Source organism: Mus musculus, chromosome 6, assembly GCF_000001635.26.
Source record: "Mus musculus strain C57BL/6J chromosome 6, GRCm38.p6 C57BL/6J".
Taxonomy (NCBI): Eukaryota; Metazoa; Chordata; class Mammalia; order Rodentia; family Muridae; genus Mus; species Mus musculus.
In genome coordinates, this window is record NC_000072.6 from 130,720,345 (window position 1) to 130,727,107 (window position 6,763).

Here is a 6,763-nt window from a genome sequence, read left to right on the forward strand (position 1 = left end):
GTTGAGATTAAAGGAATGTGCCACCATGCCTTCTCTTCTCTTCTCTTCTCTTCTCTTCTCTTCTCTTCTCTTCTCTTCTCTTCTCTTCTCTTCTCTCCTCTCCTCTCCTCTCCTCTCCTCTCCTCTCCTCTCCTCTCCTCTCCTCTCCTCTCCTCTCCTCTCTTCTCCTTTCCTCTCCTTTCCTTATTTTATTTTGCCTTTTTCAGAGAATTTTATACGTGAGCTTTTTACAAAGACAGTTGGCAATATGAAAGTCATTTGTTTGATAGAAATATCAAGCTGTTTTGTCAAAAACACTGAAGTAACCTAAAATATATATTTCAGATCTCACAGAGCTTAAAAGAGCAAAGATTATATGCAACATGAAAAAAATGTATTTCTGCATTTCCTATCTCTTGCCCAAGACTGCTTTAGTCAACCTGTTACATCAACCACCTTGAGGAAATGCAGGGACCATTTTGTTTGGAATCTCAAGATACACTAAAACATAAGAGTATTTACAAAGAAACATTTACAGATATAATAATTGAAAATAATCACCAAAAGAAATATATTACTTTGAAATTCCTTTCTTGCCAAATGATCAGGGTTAAATGCTAAGCATTCATCTACCGCCTAGGCTTCTCACATGCTAAAAGTGTATTCCAGAAACCTTTGCCGAACCATGAGCCAAATACATGAATATGAAATGTAACTGATGTGTAAAAAGTTAGGTTTCTGAAACATGAAAACATTACCTGCTTTCCTTTATACAGAAAGCACATTTGTTACTCTACAGCCATTCTATAGATCATTAATGGACTTTTCTACATGGATATTTAAAACAGCCAAACAAGAGAAAATCTTTGCATAAAGAAGGATTTGCTAGTTAGAGAGAATGAGCACACTGCATTCCTGTTAACATTTTTATTTTTCAAGATAACAGGAGTTGTATACAAATGACAGTAGACCCTTACCTCTTTATGTTCATGTAAATAAAAAATAACTCAAGATGAATTCTCAATAGAGGAAAAAAGCTATTTAAGGGACTATATCTACCTTCATCATCTACTTGGAAGCAATAGTTGTGATGCGGTCAAAAAATCAGGAAAGACGTTGTTGTAAGTTGGAAGAGGTATAAAGGCTGCTGTTATCATTTTACAAGCAAACCACCTCCCACAAAATACACAGACTGTAGTAATAGCAGCAGCAATAGATCATCACTTCACATATACATTGCCCTGAGCTGCATTTTTGTCAAAATAAATATGAATGGACCCTCCGTGTTAAGGGCAGCAGTATCTCCCCATCCATGCAGTAATTTAGCTGTCTAGATATTGTGCAGTTGCACGTAGGTAAACACAGCTGCTATGAGTTCCTGAGTGGGATAGCTGTCATGTCCACATGTCAGAATTTCACAGAGCTTTTCTGTAGCAGCTGGCTCTTACGTTCTTTTTGCTTCTTTATCTGTGCTATTCTCTGAATCTTCGTGTTTGTGTTTGGGGAAGAGTTTTATGAGCACATATTCTGTTTCCACTGGAACTATGGCCTGTCCTGCTGCTCAGTTCTGACTACTGCACACTGCAAGACAAAGATTCTTGACAAAGACTGAGTGTATCCCAGTATGGTAGTTTGACTATGCTTGGCCTAGGGAGTGGATTATTGGAGGTGTAGTCTTGATGGAGAATATGTGCACTGGTTGGAACAAGTGTGTCCCCGTGGAAGTGAGCTTTTCATAAAATCCTTCTAGTAATGTGGACGGCAATCTTTTGTCTGTCTTTGGATCAACATGCAGAATTTTCGGCTCCTCCTCTAGCTCCACAGCTTTCTGGATGCTGCCATGCTCCTGTGTTAGCAATAGATTGAATCTCTGAACCTATAAACCATTCCCCATTAAATGTCCTTTATAAGAGTTGAATTGGTTCTGGTGTTTCTTTCCAGCAATAAAACACTAAGACAGAAGTTGGTATCAGGAGTAGGGTATACTTGTGAAAGGCCTAACTATGCGTTTCTTTGGAACAATGAGAATTTGGGGGCTGTGAGTTTGGGAAGCAGTGGAAAGCTTGAAGTGAGACTATCCTAGTAGGAATGTAGAGGATTTTCATGCTGAGTATAATTTGAACTATGCAGACTTTGCCCAAGAGGTTTCAGTGGAGAAAAATTTTAGTATGTGGCCTAGAGACTGTTTTGTGACACAAATATTATCCACCTTCCTTCTTTCCCTCCCTTCCAGAAACACCCTATCACAACCTCACTCCCTCTGATTCTACAAGTTTTGTCCTCTACCCACCCACCCACTACCCACGTCCTGACCTCCAATCGCCTACACTAGGGCATCTATCCAGCCTTCTTAGGAACAAGGACCTCTCCTTTCATTGATGATTGACAAGGCCATACTCTACTACATATGCACCTGGAGCTTTGTCTACTCCTTTGTTGATGGCTTAGTCCCTAGGAGTTCTGGGGGATCTGGTTAGTTTATATTGTTGATCTTCCTATGAGGTTGCAAACCCTTCCAACTCCTTCAGTCCCTTCTCTAACTCCTCAATTAAGGACCCTGCACTCAGTCCAATCGTTGTCTGCTAACATCTACATCTGTATTCATAAGGCTCTATCAGGGCCTCTCTGGAGACTGTCATATAAGGTTTTTTTTTTTCAGCACATGTTTTTTTGGTATCCACAATAGTGTCTTGGTCTGGTAACTCCATATAATATAAATCCCAAATTGGGACAGTCTCTGCGTGGCCTTACCTTTAGGCTCTGCTCTATACTTTATCTCCATATTTGATTCTATGAGTATTGTGTTCTCCTTCTAAGAAGGAACAAAGTATCCAACTATACTGCTACTGGGCATATGTACAAGAGATGCTCCACCATAACATTAGGATCTGTGCTATGTTCATAGAAGCTTTATTTTTAATAACAAGAAACTGGAAGCAACACAGATGTTCCTCATTAAAGAATCAATACTGAAAATGTTGTCCATTTACACAATGGAATGCTGTTCTGCTGTTAAAAAAAAAAGGACATCTTGTAATCTTGTATTCAGCAGTCAAATAGTCAAATGAATGGAATTAAAATATTTCATGATGAATATTGTAACCCAGACCTAAAAAAAAAAATGAATGGTATTTTCTCAGTGATAAGGCAGATTTTACAAAAGAGGCAAATACCTCTAGAGAGGCAAGACTCCCAGTGGATGAATGAGGAAAGGTAACAACAATACTTTCAAAGCAAGGCTTGCCCTATCTACATGAAATGCAGGGACAAAAATGAAATAGAGACTGACAGATTGGCCAATCAATAAGTTGCCCAACTTGAGAAGCATGCCCTGGTTACACATCAGTCCTTGACACTGTTAACGATATGATCTTTTTCTTGCAGACAGGAGCCTAGCATAACTCCTTTCTAAAGGGCTCCATCCAGCAGCTGAATTAAACAGATACAGACACCCATAGGTAAGCACTGGATAAAGAACAGGGACTCTTATGGAAGGGTTGAGGAAAGGAATGAGATAGGAACTCAAACAGAGTCAAATAACCTGGACCCTTGGCAGCTCTCAGAGGCTGATCAACCAAGGAAAGGGCATCCAAGGTCTGAGAAACTCCCCAGGCAATTAGGGCTTCCTTGTCTGGCTGCAGTGTGAGAGGATGCCCCTAAGGAAGCAAATACTTGATGGGGCAGGCTGTGGAGGTACACTGGGACTCCACCCACTCAGAGGAGAAGGGGAGAGAGAATGGGAGGAGGGATTCTGTGACAGTGGTACTGGAAGTGGAGACTCTGTTTGGGATGTAAATAAATAAATAAATTTGAAAAATAAGATCTGTAGATGTAAATTCTATATGTAATATCATTTTAAATTAAGAAAACTTGAAGTAATCATACACATTTTAGGAATGAATCAGTGATGCCTATTATACCAATACCTATTTAATATTATATTCTGTATTCTATCTGGAAAAGGAAGGAAATTAAAGTTATACAAGTAAGAAAGAGCGAATGAAGCTATCCCTATTTGCAGATGACATGTCATTATATAATAGGTCTAAAAACCAAATAAATACCTTCTAGAAATGACAGAAAATATTCCTCACTGTGATTTTCAACTTTACCAAGACTATGAAATGGAATTAAACACAAAAACCTGAAACCACAAACACAGAAACAGTTGCAATAAATGATACACTATGCCCTATATCATATCTATAAATAAATTAATATATATACAGTCTATATTAAGAACATCAATTTTATCTTTGTCTACACAAATATAACTACAGGTAAATGGTAGATAGATATAAATTCATAGAAGTTTATCTATATGTTATACGATGAAATAGATATGTATACATATATAAACATAGAGAGGTAGATAGGTAGATAGACTATATATATGGTTATGTACATGGTTAAATACACAGTTGTCATTTATTGATCTTAGTTCTTGAGAACTGTATTCTTTTTAGTAAATATATTCATATGTCATATGTGGAGAGCTGTGCCTCGAGCAATCGCGCACATGAGCAATCGCCATTATAAGATGGCGCTGGCTTCCACTGCGCCTAACTAGTAAACAAGCCTTATGCGCAAGTGCAAGAGTGACCTCATGCCTAGTCACTGCCCATCTCATGGCATAGTCATGGGGTGATGGGCAAGCAATGAATCAGGAGCTGTCACGCCACATCAGGTGCTGAAATGTCACGCTGCGGGCTATATAAGCAGTGCCATTTTCCTGGTTCGGGGGTCTTCCCTCCTGATAAGTAAGCAATAAAAGCTTTGCTGCAGAAGATTCTGGTTGTCCTGAGTGTATTCTTGCCAGTGGGGACAAAAGCTCAGGATAAGTGGCGCTGAGGAACCCGGGAACTACCATCACACTGGCGCATGGGAGATCCCTCCTTCGCAAGGCAGAACCAGAACCTCGGAACAAATTACAGCTTTACGAGGTATGTCTGGCCTTGAACTTTCTCCAGCGTTAGAAGCCTTTTTGTTCCTTTTCACATGTCAACAAGTGGTTAAGGCAGGGCAGAGAATTCTGGATGAAATTTAAGACAGTCTATCAGAGGTAAAGCAGGGAGAGAGAGTAGGAGCAAAGAGGAAACATGGTGCACCAATTAAGCATACAGGCCTTTCCACGGGTCGTGAACTCAAGGAAAAGTTAATGTCAGGGAAGAATACCTGGGGAGAGATTGGAAGGAAAAGGAAAAAAGATCAATCAGTGGAGGTTTCTAGGAGAAGGAACTTATACCCGCCACTAGCTGAGTTTAAGCGGCTAGCTCTTAGTAGCTTAGAATCAGATGAAGGACTTCGCTCCTCTGAAGAAACGGAATTGGAGGAGGAAGCAGTTCATTATAAGTGAGAAAGGTACCAGCAAGATAAAAAGCAAGCTACTCAGTCCAGAAAAAGGCAAAAAAGCGGCTGGCGAAAGCCAGCTTGCTGCTCTGCCTCTGGACTGTCAGCTTCAGGGTCCTAGTGCACCTCAGCCCTATGTGCAGAGGTACCATTCAGAACCTTATGTGCAGAGGTACCATTCAGAGCCTTATGTGCAGAGGTATCATTCAGATTCATTCATTCCAAAAGAGGAACAGAGAAAAGTGCAGCAAGCATTCCCAGTTTTTGAAGGAGCTGAGGAAGGGCGTGTTCATGCTCTGGTAGAGTATATACAGATTAAGGAGCTCACAGAAGCAGTTCGCAGTTATGGAGTCAGCTCTAATTTCACTATAGCACAAGTTGAAAGGCTTGCGAATCACGCTATGACTCCTGGTGATTGGCAGACTGTAGTAAAAGCTGCAGCCACCAGTATGGGAATGTATCTTGAGTGGAAAGCCTTGTGGCAGGACTCCTGCCAGATGCAGGCAAGGGCCAATGCCACCATGGAAGGGGACCAAAGAACTTGGACATTTGAATTACTTACAGGTCAGGGAGAGCATGCTGCTAACCAAACAGATTATCATTGGGGAGCGTATGCTCAGATCTCAGCTGCTGCTGTTAAGGCATGGAAGGCACTCTCTAAGAAAGGAGAGGCAAGTGGGCATTTGACCAAGATTACTCATGGTGCACAGGAGTCCTTCTCAGACTTTGTGGCAGAATGACAGAGGCAGCTGGGATATTTGAAGACCCAGAAGCAGCTATGCCTTTAATTGAAAAATTGGTTTATGAACAAGCTATGCAGGAATGCAAACACAGAAGTGGATGCTCACAGTCAGCTATTGAATGGATCACAGGGCCCCCAATGGAGGAGCTAGAGAAAGTGCCCAAGGAGCTGACAGGATCTGCAATCCTATAGGTGGATGAGCAATATGAACTAATCAATAGCCCCAAGGAGCTTGTGTCTCTAGCTGCATATGAATCAGAAGATGGACTAGTCGGCCATCAGTGGAAAGAGAGACCTATTGGTCGTGCAAACTTTATATGCCTCAGTACAGGGGAATGCAAAGGCCAAGAAGTGGGAGTGGGTGGGTAGGAGAGTGGATAGGAGAATGGGTGGGGGAGTGTGTGGGGAACTTTTGGGATAGCATTGGAAATGTAAATGAAATAAATACCCAGTTAAAAAATGCTGAAGGGAAATGGGAAAATTAGATTTGCAAGATTGAAAACTAGCAAATCATCTATGGAAATCTATGTGAAGAATTCTCAGAAAGTAACACATGGCACAGATGTGTACCTCTCATTGGTATATGTACAAAGGCCTCACTATTCTACTCCATAGATGCTTGCTCTACCCTGATATTCACTGCTCTATTCTCTCTCTCTCTCTCTCTCTCTCTCTCTCTCTCTCTCTCTCTCT